Source organism: Talpa occidentalis, unplaced genomic scaffold (genome assembly GCF_014898055.3).
Source record: "Talpa occidentalis isolate TD23 unplaced genomic scaffold, MPIMG_talOcc4v2.1 talOcc4.8, whole genome shotgun sequence".
NCBI lineage: Eukaryota > Metazoa > Chordata > Mammalia > Eulipotyphla > Talpidae > Talpa > Talpa occidentalis.
The window spans coordinates 11,901,510-11,913,536 of record NW_023605194.1 but is presented as its reverse complement, the minus strand read 5'-3'; the positions used below and the strand labels follow the sequence as shown (position 1 = coordinate 11,913,536).

At 49.9% G+C, this 12,027-nt stretch overlaps 1 protein-coding gene across 1 annotated transcript in view; it reads left to right on the top strand.

Moving 5' to 3' along the window:
* The window catches only part of TCF7L2 (transcription factor 7 like 2), a 191,726-nt gene that overhangs the window by 155,992 nt on the left and 23,707 nt on the right, over positions 1–12,027 (top strand).

The window sequence follows — 12,027 nt, the reverse complement described above, 5'->3', positions numbered from 1 at the left end:
ACTTTCCAGATGATGCGAATGAGGACCTGGGCAGCAGGGCAGTCCCTCGGCCTTCCTCCTTGATTTCTTCGGCACCAGATCGTAATTTCAAGCAGGAAAGAAAGGAAGCTCTGGGATTTTGGTTGGGAGAACTTTTTAAACAAACACCACGGAACGTTCGAGCACCTTTTTGGGTTTTTTTTTTTTCCCCCCTCCATTCATGGAAACGTTCTAAGGGTGCCCAGGGGACAGAGCCGAGCGATGGGACAGCGGATATCCGGAGCAGTTTCTTAGGAGGAGTTAGTTTGAAGAAACCAGATTTCCCTGTTCTCTTAAAGGAGGAGGAAAAAGAGGTCTGTCTGGAATGTGTTGGCTCATCTTGCTGTTTCCATTTTCCTTGTCTTTTGAGAAAGGCAGAAAATAAATCCCGAGTCAAAGTTGCCCATCCTGTTTGCTGCACTTTATAAGTTATTGTTGCTGAGTGATGGGGAGCTGTCCATCAGCCGGGAGGGAACTTGCAGTTTACTTAAGAAATTGCGGGTGTGACAAAGACAGCTGCTGGAGTGTGGTGGTCCGCGTGAATAGAGGGAGGGGAGGCAATTAGAGGGCTATGTGGTTGGGGCTTTTTACTTGTCAAACTGGAGGCTCATTGCTTTTGTTCCCACCATGTAAAGGGAAAATGGCAGGGTTTTGTTTTGGTATTAAGGACCTTAAAGGTTGCTGCCTGACACTTACACAGGAAGGCTGGATAAGTCCCGAAAAAGGGCCACGGAGCAGAATTTTTAAAAAGAAAGGCAGAAAATGAAAAAATTCTCACTTTTTTTGGTTGTCTTTAAGCCGTTCCAGACTTGTTTTGGGTTTTTGTGTTTTGTTTTTTTTTTTTTTTTTTTTTTGGCGGGGGGTGGGGGAAGAGGGTGGTGTCGAGGGTTATTAACTTGTCCAGTGTATTAACAGATTGCTTAAAGACCAACATCAGAAAAACAGTCCTGTAGGTTTGGAGATAAACAGCTGGACAACCTGTTCGGCAAATGAAAGCCATCCCCCATGTAGGTGTCCTGCCGCCAGAAGAAGCCGGGTCTTTGCCACTGGTCTTGCTTTAAGCAAGACAGGTCCAGGATCCCTGGGGGCTGCGGGGGAGTTTGGGTACCTGCTCGCCAGTCCCAGCTGCCTGCTTGCTTCTGAAGAGGGTGGAATGATTGTAAGACTCAGGGCGGGAGAGGACCAGAAAGACGTTCTGGGCAAGTTTTATCCCCTGCAACTTTCTGCTGATTGTAACCCCCTCCTTGGCACGGCTGCCCCCCCACCCTCCCCTCCCTCATGTAAAAGAGGGCCACTTCGGCCGCCGTGTCTGAGTCTCTCAACTCCAATTAAGTTAAACCCACGCAAATGTACCCGGCCCTGGATCCTATGAGAGCCCCAGGAAAAGTAAGTCGGGTGTGTGGGGTTCAGGCGTAGCTTTTGCAGTCTTTTGCCTTTTCTCTGTGAGTTTTCTCTCTCTCTCTCTTTTCTCTTTCTGGGAAAACCTCACAAAACTCAACAATCACAAAGCAAGTTTGCATTCCTACTCCTGGAATGCCTGAGCACAGGCAGCCGCCGGGCTCCTCCTGCGTCCACAGAGGCCAGCCGGCAGCCTGGCAGGCACAGCCTCGTCCCCTGGATGGTGACGAGGGTGTGTGCGCGCGTGGCAGGCGAGGCCCTCCAAGTGTCACTCCTGTGTCACTGTGACAAGAAAATATACTTTCCTCCGCCCTCCCCCTCACCACCGCAGCCCTCTCCCTAAGAAACTTGTTTTGAGGGATTTGACAATCTTGCAGATAAAGTGCCTGCCGCACACGGTTGATCATTTCCCTCATGGCTGACCGTCAGTCCTTAGCTACTCTTAGCGGTAGCGCGGTCCCTGCCGCCCAAGGTAACGGGTGAGGGAGGGGACCTGGTGTAGGTGCCCCGAGCTGGCTGGGAATTGGGCCTTCCCCTTCCTTCACGGATTTTGTAGTGGAAAAGATTAGAAACTAGGAAGGGGGGGGGGGTTTGTTTTTTGATTTTAATTGAAACAATTTTTTTTAATTTAATCTGCTACTAGTTGAATTCAATTATTACATTTTAATTTTTTGTTTTGATTTTTGAGGGATGAGCGTGAAAGGCGAGGAATGAACAGAATAATTACGGTCACTGTGAGTGGGAACGTGGAGCATTTCTTGAGGCTAGCAGAGCAGGAATTTGGAGCCAGATATCTCCATCTCTTAAGATGCCTTTTTTCAGCTCTTTCAGTGAAAGATATAAAGGGAGGGGAAGCTGGGAGGAAGCGGAAAAGTGAGAAGAGCAGTAAGGGAGGCGGAATAAAGCCGGGCCAGGCCCGTCTTGAAGGTACAGAGAAAGTTTTGTTTTTTTGTTTTGTTTTGTTTTGTTTTTTTTTGAGGTGGAGAGAAAGAAAAGCAAAGCTGTTATGTACCCCAGGGACACAATCTTAGTGGGGATGGAAGATGTGAGTGGTAAGGGAGGCGCAGTGGCCCCCGGGTTCTCTCTCGTCCAGCAGTTGGGCGGTTGGCACCTCAATTTGAATTGCTGGGTGAGTAGTGGGGGGTGCGTGTGCACGCGTGTGTGTGTGCGCGCGCGTGTGTGTGTGTGTGTGTGTGTCCTTGCTTATGGGCTTGACCGTTGGAACCCCTGCTTTTTTTTTTTGAAAAAAAATTAGTCAGTGGGAAGGGAAAAAAAAAAACCCAAAAATCGAGAATAAACAGCCAACTCAAGCTGTGCCCTTTCATTATGTATTTTTCTTAGCAGTTTTGGGGGGAGGGCAGGGAAGGGGTTAAAAAAGAGATGGAGAGGGGAGATGAGAAAGTTTGACTTCCCTCACAATCCTTAGGGTTAAATAGCCCAGCGGACCCATCTCCCTAAGTTGGGGAGAGCTGGAATCTGGGAAAATGGGTGTTGGGGGTTGGGATTTCTTCTAACAGATATATTTTTCCCCGTCACCCACCAGGGTGGGCTGCTTTGGAAGAATGACATTGCCTCAGAGAGGAACATATTTGCGAAGCTTGAAACAGTTTTGAGTGATCGGGTTTTTACAGTAGCAGGCTTGTGTAAACTGTGCATTCTCCTTTCAGATTTAATGCTAACTTTCCGGGGCTCTGTCTTTAGTTGTATTTACTTCAATTTCCAAATTTAGATGCTGGCCTTTCAGGGTGGCAGTCTCACTTGTGGTGTTGGTATTTTCTAAATGCAACAAAATGTGTTTTGGAGACCGAGTTGACGGGCGAGGTGCCGTGGGTGACCCGGAGGAAGGCCCGTTTGCAATACCAGTTTGGGGCCCTCAGGATACATTTTACTCTATGCGACTAGTGACTTCAACCCTTTGTCACCCACTGGAGGGGAATTTATTTGAGTTCGGAGGCGAGTCCCTAATTCTCTTTATTATTACTTTTCTTTTGTTGTTGAACAGCCAAACAGAACTTCTGTAGTGGGTGATAGGCTCTTAGATCTATTTTTTTTTGGGGGGGGTGGGGGACCCGGAGGAATGAAATAGATGACAGTCTCTTCAGTGTCCTTGCGTTTTCAGAGTCATGAATGAATCGCCTGCGTCGGGTGAGAACACCAAGCGGGAGGTGGTTCTCTCCTGGAGCCCGCAGGAACGGCAGATGGAGGTCTTGCTTTTCCTTCCTGGCCCCCTTTCTACTTTCTACTTCAGTTGTGTAAACTCTTAAGAATTGTGGGAAGCGAGGGCAAGCCGGCACGACGGATGTGTGAGTTGTGTGCCCTCACATCTCCTGCCCAGCACCGTCTCCCCGTGTTGAGATTTCTAAGAGGGTTCCAGACCTTTGTGTAGTCAAATCATTTGGGTTACTGCACAGCAGGCCTGCTGCTCCACTGGCGGGGACGCCAACGTTGCCCACGTCCTATGAGAAGGGGGTCGCTTTGAAAGGGTCAGTTCCCGACTGCAATGATACAGATATTATGATGTTTGTATTGTCACAACAGGCTGCTGCATCGGCATTTTCGAGAAGCAACAGAGCCTGCAACCTTACATTCTTAGGGAAACCTCCCCTTTGTGGTTTAGGGTGATGGGGGTGGGGGGGATTGGCCCAGCTATGTCATGGAATTCTTTCCTTCTGCAATATTTTGCAATGTGATGAAACCCTGACATGCCTCCAGATTACATGCTTCTGCACACATTGGAAGGTATTTTTTTATAATTGAACTTTGCCTGGGTCATTCCCACGTTACCTTGAGCTTCCAGCTCGCAGGGAAGACACTGCTTCTTGCCTTGCCTCCTACCCTGCCCATGGCCTTTACACCTGGGGCTGTGACTCCCATGTCCAGTTTGGGACATTCTCACGGCCAAAGAGAGCAGAACCATGCTGGTCCTCCTTGGCGTCTGCCTGCCGTTCAGCCTGTCTTTGCTGAACTACTGCCGAAAGAGTCCAGAGCTTGGGCATTTGTAGCTGTTGGCCCCGCAGCAAAACGTCATCCCTCCACTCACTCAGGTTGTGGGTTCTTTGCTAAGGAGAAATTTACCTGCGCTTGGAAGGAACAGCTGTTTCTCCAGCTCTTATCAGAACGCATGTGGCAGGCATGAATTTCAAATATGGTCTAGATTGGAAAGTGAGGCACAGGGTGGAGAAGGAAAACAAGACATTTTTATCCATCTGTTCATGGTAAATAAATTAGAAAGGTGGTATCGGATTTTGTTCACTACTACTTTCTTGAAATCCCCAGGATGTAATAACCATTATGAACTTAAAATTTATTCTGAATCAAAATTGGTGATTTCCTTTCCATTTAGGAATTCCTAGATTTGGGGTTGTTGTGTTTGCGGGCGGGGGGCGGGCGCCGGAGTGGCCTGGAAATCATTATTTTTAAAAAGTTGTTTTGAATTTGAGCTTTTGGATTTCTTCATTTGGAATAGGTTAGATTTATTCCTGGCTCCGTTTGGAAAATCTGCTCTCCTAGAAACATCTGTACCCTCTTACCCAATTCTTAAAACCCTCTGCAAACTCGGACACTTAACAAGAGTGATTATGTGAACGCTGATCATTTAATACTCAAGTGGGGGAGAACAATCTTGCAGGGGGGTGGAGGTTGCTGATTCCTTGGAAATTACTTAGGGGTGAAGTGGCCGGTCTGTCCTCTCCGAGACCTGGTAGAGGATTAAGGGACCTCGTTGATCCTGCTGCAGCCCCCCCTCGCTGACCTCCACGATGCTGTAGCATGCTCCTGGAGGGAGGCAGGCAGAGAGAAAAGCCTGGGAACTCAGCGGTCAGGGCCAAGCCTGGATGGGGCAGGCTGGCCGAGATGTAAGCTTGCAAGTGCTTTAAAGGTTAGTTGGGGGAAGTACAATGGGATGCCTTCTTTTTATTGGGAAATAAATGAGAATGAGTGGAAATAAATTATGTTTAATGAACTTAACTGGAAGTCATTGTTCAGGAGCCTGTGAAAGCACAGCTTTCCCGGGTCGGGCCTGGACTGCGGCATCACAAAGCCCAGCAGCTGGGGCACATCTTTATATTCAGGTTTAAACGTCCCCCTTCGCGTGCTCACTCCCCACCATGGCACCTCCAGCCTCCCTCCCAGGCCCCCCCCCCCCTTTGGAGGGGATTAAAAAAAGGTTATTAAGAAGAGATGAATTTGGTCCTCTGGATCCCTAATGCTTGGCGATCTGTGGGTGTGTTACCAACTGAGTTGTTATATTATAGAAGAATCCACACCCCCCCCCCCCGCCCAAAAAAAAAAAAAAACACACACAAGCTGAAGAAGGCCTAGGGCTTAGGCTGGTTTAAATTAATTCTATGTATATGCATGTGTGTGTGAGAATTTGGATGAAAATTGACTGCACATTTCTTCTCTCCCTGCCTGCCCTGTTCAATCATTTCCCTGCAATGAAGGATTTTAATGCCTGTGTGAGTACATGAGAAAGTATGAGTCGGCAGAATTTTGTACACGGCAGGGAGAATCTTCTCTCTCCCTCTTCTTACTAAGTGGATTTGATTACAGAGAGGAGGGGGTGGGGGAGAAAGGCAGCCACTGCTAATTTACAAAACAAATAAGCAGCACCCTGAATATCAGACTCCCATGGGTGGCAGAAGCTGCAGCTTTGCAGCCTGGTGGGCGGACTAGTCTGTAGGAGCCAGACCAGGTGATAGAGGCCGCTGCTCAGTGGCTGGCCTGGTGCTGCTTTTCTGCAGCTCCCAGGCAGACCTCCTTGCTCTTAACCACCTCATATCTCCAAGCAAAACTCGAAATCTCTGAAGCCTCCCCTCCTTTAGTTTTTATTTTCAGCAGCAGCGCTGCAGCTCTCAATGGAAGGCTTGTCCAGGGGAACAAAGCACCATTAGCTGGGGGCAAGGCCTTAGACAGAAAGGAGCAGCGTTCAGCCGTGAAAGGAACCTGGGCACCGCACCCCGCAGGCCTGGCTGGCCAGGCTTCCGGTTGCCGTGTGGGGAGAGGGCCAGGGTAAAATGGTCACAGAAGCCCATTTGGCCAAGGGTGGAAACCCGCCTCCATCCTCCTTTGCTGTGTCTCTGGGAGGTTTCTAGGACCTGACAGCAAGGTGTTCAAGTTGGGCTGGGCCTGTCCATGCAGACCAGATGCTGGGCCCTGGGGGCATTTCCTTGGGGTCATTTCAGCAGCGGGAGTGGCTGCAGACTGTTGGAAGTGGGTATCGTGGGCGTTGAGAGGGGGGGTCGCTTTGGCTGACCATTGCACCCTCTCTGGTTCACAGCCAGAGAAGGAGGTCTAGTTGAGTCACCAAGGGGTGGTTGATGAGTGGGAACAGCCCCTCCCTCATCCCAGCCCCTCCTCCTGGCCCAGGCTTCGTGCGTCCAGTGACGTGAAACAGCTAGTAACCGTCTGTCAGTCGCCATTGGCCTTGGTGCAGCCACCGTGAGTGGCCCCTGGAAAATGCGCGGAGATGAGCAATAAACCCATTACTTTGTATAAACCCGGTGTGAACGGCAGCCCTTCCTCAGCCTGATTTCAGACCCTGGGAGGGCTGGTAATCTAAGACCACCAAAGTCCTTCCACATCCACCCGAGGAGGGGCAAAAGGCTGACAAATACTCCTCTGTGCCGCTTTTGTTTTATTGTGCTGGGCTCATAAAGGCACTTTCTGGCCCCATTTTTCTTGTGCAGAAAGGGAGAGCAATAGGGGAGTGGTAAAGAGGAGGGCCGGGGGGTGGGGGGAGGCCAGGGCTTGCAATGGCTCTATTTGTTTTCAGCATCTGTTGATTAATAGGTTGGAGGTGAATGCCAAGCTCTCATTCCTTTGGGTTCCCTACAGTTACAGAAGGTTGAGGGGTTGGGGTGAGAGGTGGGCTCGCTGGGAGATCTAGAAGTGCTGGAATCAATCTCTCACTTGCCAGCTTCCAAATCATGAGCAGCGTTAGGATGGGTGTGTGGGCGCCTGGCCACCAGGGTGGCAGGACCAAGTTACAGAACACTAGCATGAAGGGGTTCCTAAGAGGTCAAAGGTCAGCCACAGGGGTACATGCCCCCCAATTCTTGTCCCCCCCAGATGAATGCTCAGTGAATACTTGGGGTGGGAAAGCTTTGTGCTCTTTGTGGACTGTTAGAGGACCCTTTCTTTATAATTTAACTATTTGGTGTTCGAAACACGTAGACAGAACCCAGGGAAGACTTCGCTTTGGGCCGTAGTCATTTCTCTAGGTAGGAAGCATGAGGTCCGAACGCTGCCAAGGTGAGGATTTTGATGGTTTTTAAATAGATAATTATTTACTTCATTTAATGGGTTCAGTTTTTTAGCTGACTTTTTCTTGAGTGTCATGTCCACCAAACTGACCACATGTGACGTGTCAATCATCAGATTCCAGCTGGGCCCTGAGATTGCTCATATCTGTATTTGAGAAGCAGAGACATCCCATTAAATGTCTTTGCTTTCTGTGATCAGCCACATGCTATAAAAACCCCTGCTAAAAATACTTAGTGCCCTATGGCAAAGGTGTCCCAGCTGAGGCAGGGAGCCCTGAGCTGCTTCGGAGGGGTCAAGGGGGAAGGCTGGAGTAGTAGGGGACATTGTTGAAACTGGTCTAGACTCCAGATGCCCATTGGTTTGGTGGTGAATTTCCTTGGTAAGACCTTGGGAGAACTCGCTCCATGAGCACGGCAGTGCACCCCATTCCTGCTCCAGACTCGGCAGACAGCTGTGGGCAGTGGAGTTGGGCCTGGCACCACCACCTTCCCACCTGTCACCTGGGCCAGATCCCTCACCTGCTGTGTGGAACTGAGGGCTGAATAAAGAATGTCACACTCAGCGCAGAGCCTGGGGCTGTCTGGGCTTGGTGTGTGGAGGCAGCTGTGAGTGGTGTTGGTGCTGCCTTCAGAGCTTCAGGAAGAGCAGAGGGTCCTTGCTGGTCTCCCTGTTATCCTGTCCCCCAGTGATCTTGGCAAAGGGTGCCGAGTGCCTCCACAGGGGGCGAGTCTCTGGCGCTGATAGTGGAGCTCCCTGAACAAAACTCAACTATTTCATGACCACTGACTGTTCTTGTGGCTCAGAGATTCCTAGTGTTCATGTTCTAAACGGTTAAATACCAGCAACTTGGGCTCTCAGTGCTGCTGCCCATCACCGCCCTGAGCATGAAACCTCAGTTCACTGTCACTGGAGAGAGGTCACGATTTCATACTTAGATAATTTTGAAGACATAATTCATACTTAGATAAAGCAGTTCCCTAAGAGGCATCTGGGTTTATGTTGCGTGTATTTGCCTTGAACACTGGACTCTGTCTACAAACAGATAAATGGGGGAGAGAAATATTTCAGGCTGTTGATCCCACCAGCACTCCCGTACAGAGCGTTGCTTTACTTTAAATATCCTGGATGCATTTCTGGGGTCGTCTTTGTCTCTCCACTAAGGAGGGTATTTTTCACACCTGAACGTTCTGTTCTGAATACAGTCCTGAAAGCCTGCGCTAAAGAAGGAGGCTCTTGGGAGAGCGGAGCAGAGTCCGGGGTGCTTCCTATCCGGGTTGCAGTGTTTCACCTACGTCAGTTCCTACCTTCGAGCCTTCCCCCTGACTCGCCAGCTATTCTTATTTAGCTTGCAACTCTTCCGGGCGGTCTCATCTAGTAGCAGAATATAAAGGAATTTTTTTTTCCCAAAAGAGATAATAAGATGTATTTATTATCTCATTTTTAACAAGGGTCTGCACTGAGAAAGAGCAGCCACAGAGCGTCCGCACCCTCATGCCCCGCGAATGTCCTCTGCAATGGGGAGTGAGGCCTCCACTTACCCCCGTGCTGACTGGAGGGGTGTGAGCCCCTCACCTCCTCCATGCGCTCATCGTTAGTCACTGGAGCTTCTTCCCAAGCCTCTTCCCATTGCATCTTAGCTGGGTGCCAGATGCTGTGCCTGCTCTTTAAACTGGCACAGCCCTGTGAGACAGACCCAGTTCTCACTGGGAGTTTGACGAAGACTGGTGCAGTAGAACATAAGCCCGCATCTCCCTTGAGTTCATGGTCCTCACTCTTGGTTGCCGGGTGATGGCCCGAATTTGTTCTCAGGGCACCGTTACAACAAATCATAAAACTGATGGTTTCTGAAGGACAGTGATTGTGTATTCAAGGAGCACAGCCATTTACTGAAATGAATCTGTGAGCTTGGCTTTCTTCCTCTCTTCTCCTAAAACTTGAGTTGCAGTTTGAAGGTTCTTATGTAATTTATGACATTGTCTCACAAGCTCGGCTTGACAGGGGACACAGAGAGTTCTGGAAGACACTGTCCTTGTCCTAGAGTGGGGCCAAGGAAGGTACATAAGCAGCCCTAGCAGTGGGTGTGATGTGACATAAAAAGGGCGGGGAGGTGGGAGTCAGGGAACTCCAAGGCAGGAGAGACAGGGGAATTTTCTGGAAGAACAGTCTCCCTTCCTAAAAAGGATCCAGGTATGTAGGCTGGGCGGATGGGGGTAGCAATTAGACCCTGGATTCTGGAGGTACAACTGCATCCCCCTTCTGGCTTAGGAGCCAGTCACTGGGGTAGCTTGTGGCTGTGCTGTTTCCTACGGACCTGCCTGGCACACGTCATAATCAGGAAGAGAACCGCGTCCCAGGGAGGCCCCCTTTTTTTTCGCCTCTCCTAAATCCAGGTAGCAATCAAAACCTCAAATCCTGCTCCACCCCCAGCCCATACTATAGAGTTCTGACTGACCAGGAAACCACTCACTGGCCCAGTAATGAGTTATAGTGGGGGTGATGGCAGCTAGAACAGGTGCCCAGCTTTTGTTGGAATCCCCATCAGGGGAGGGGCAGAGGGAGAAGTCATTTCTGAGCCCCATGCCAGGTGAGTCCACTGTTGCCTGAACACGCTCTTTATCCACTGCTGGACAAGAAATGTGTTCCCTACATCTGCAGGCAGAACCACGCCACCAAGTAGCTACTCCCTACTAGTGAAACGAACAATAATAAAATCCCACTTATGGGGTTGGCTCCATGCTAAGCCGTTGGCTGGATCCTCTCAGAACTAGGGCTGGATCCATGCTTAGGACACTTAACCTCAGTGCTTGCCACTGCCCGGTCATCTCTGGCCTGGGATCGTGGCTGAACAGAAGAGTCGGCTCTCTACGACCCGGGTCCTGAACCCGTGTCTACTGAAGCAGGTTCCTCCTGGGAGAAGTCCTAAGATTGGGGGTTCGAGTTTGTGAGAAGCCCCCTGTGTGGGCTCCATTTGGCTCCGGTGGAGAATTGCGGGTTTCCCTGCCCACATCCATCTGCGTCCATGGCGTACCCGCTCTCCCATGGTCCTCCAACCCCAATCGACCGTCTTCCCTCCTGCGTGGCTGCCTGTGTTCCTCCCAGTCTTCAGCTGACCCTCCTCTGCCCGGGCTGCTCCGCTTGCTCTCTTTCCAGTGGTTACTGTTCCAGCCAAGTAACAAAACCCTGGAAAGCAGCGACCATCATTTTTCTTGCCTCTCCCGGGTCTCCATGGTCTGGGCTCCATCGGACTGTGTCCATCCCCCAATCCCTGTCCCTCTCCCTTACTCTCTTTTTCCCTCTCCAGCCCACAGTGGGAGCATATTTGTCAGTTACTTTCAGAGACGCCCACTGAACAAATCCTCAGTGCACGTTCCCTAAGACGCCGGTGCTGGCCATGGGCAGCAGCACCCCCAGCCACTGGCTTTGGCCTTGTTTAGACCTGCTGACTTCTGACCTAGGAGCAGCCTGGGTCTTAGGCACACTCTGCTCTGCTGCTTTGAATTTCATTGCTTTGGTTGCAAAACCCACAACCCAAGGCTCCTGTGCCCAGCTAGCTGGCCTCTCTCTCAGGGTGTCCAGTGTCTGTCTCTAGGGCTCTTGGTCATGTTGACTTCATTTCCCGTAGGGTCTTCTGGAGGGCCTAGGATGGCCATGTTTTCCTTGCCAACCACACCCACAGAAAGCTAGGAGCATCTTTAAAGATGCTTTCCCCATAATTAACTGATAAGAAATGCTTTTTCCATATTATCCCCCTTCCTTACCTATTAAGAAAAAGGGCAAGAGGAAAAACAAAGAACTCACTGCTGGCAGCCCCTGAACTCGGGAGGCACTAGTGGGCAGCACTGGAACCTTCTTTTCTTTTCATGCAATTCCTTTTCCTTGATGTTAATGCAAGTTGTGCCTCCCTAAAAGTAATAAAAGGAAATGAAGACACATTCTGAAATGAAACTTGACTCTAATCCATTCATCATCTAATACTCGCCTCTTTATCTTCGCTGGTACCTAATCTGGTTAAATGTCCCTGTTGTAGGATTTTAGTGAAAATCCTCTATGGGGAATAGGGTTTTTTGCAATTGGATTACTTTCAGTAAATGGCCCAGTAGTTCGTGTGTTTCAGCTTAATTTTTTCTTTGTGATCTCCCCGGGCTAAGTTACAGCATGGCACTCGAGGTTGGGGGGATAGGCTGAGAGTGGGGTTGGGGGGGACAACGAGGAGAATCGTATGGAAAGACCCGCTCATGGCAACCAGAAAAATTCTTTTAAAATGCCTTTTTTTCCCAGTTTCTCTCCATCTCTCCAGCTTTTTCAGACATGAAAATGCCAGTACTTTGTTTTCTAGAACTGCCCGTT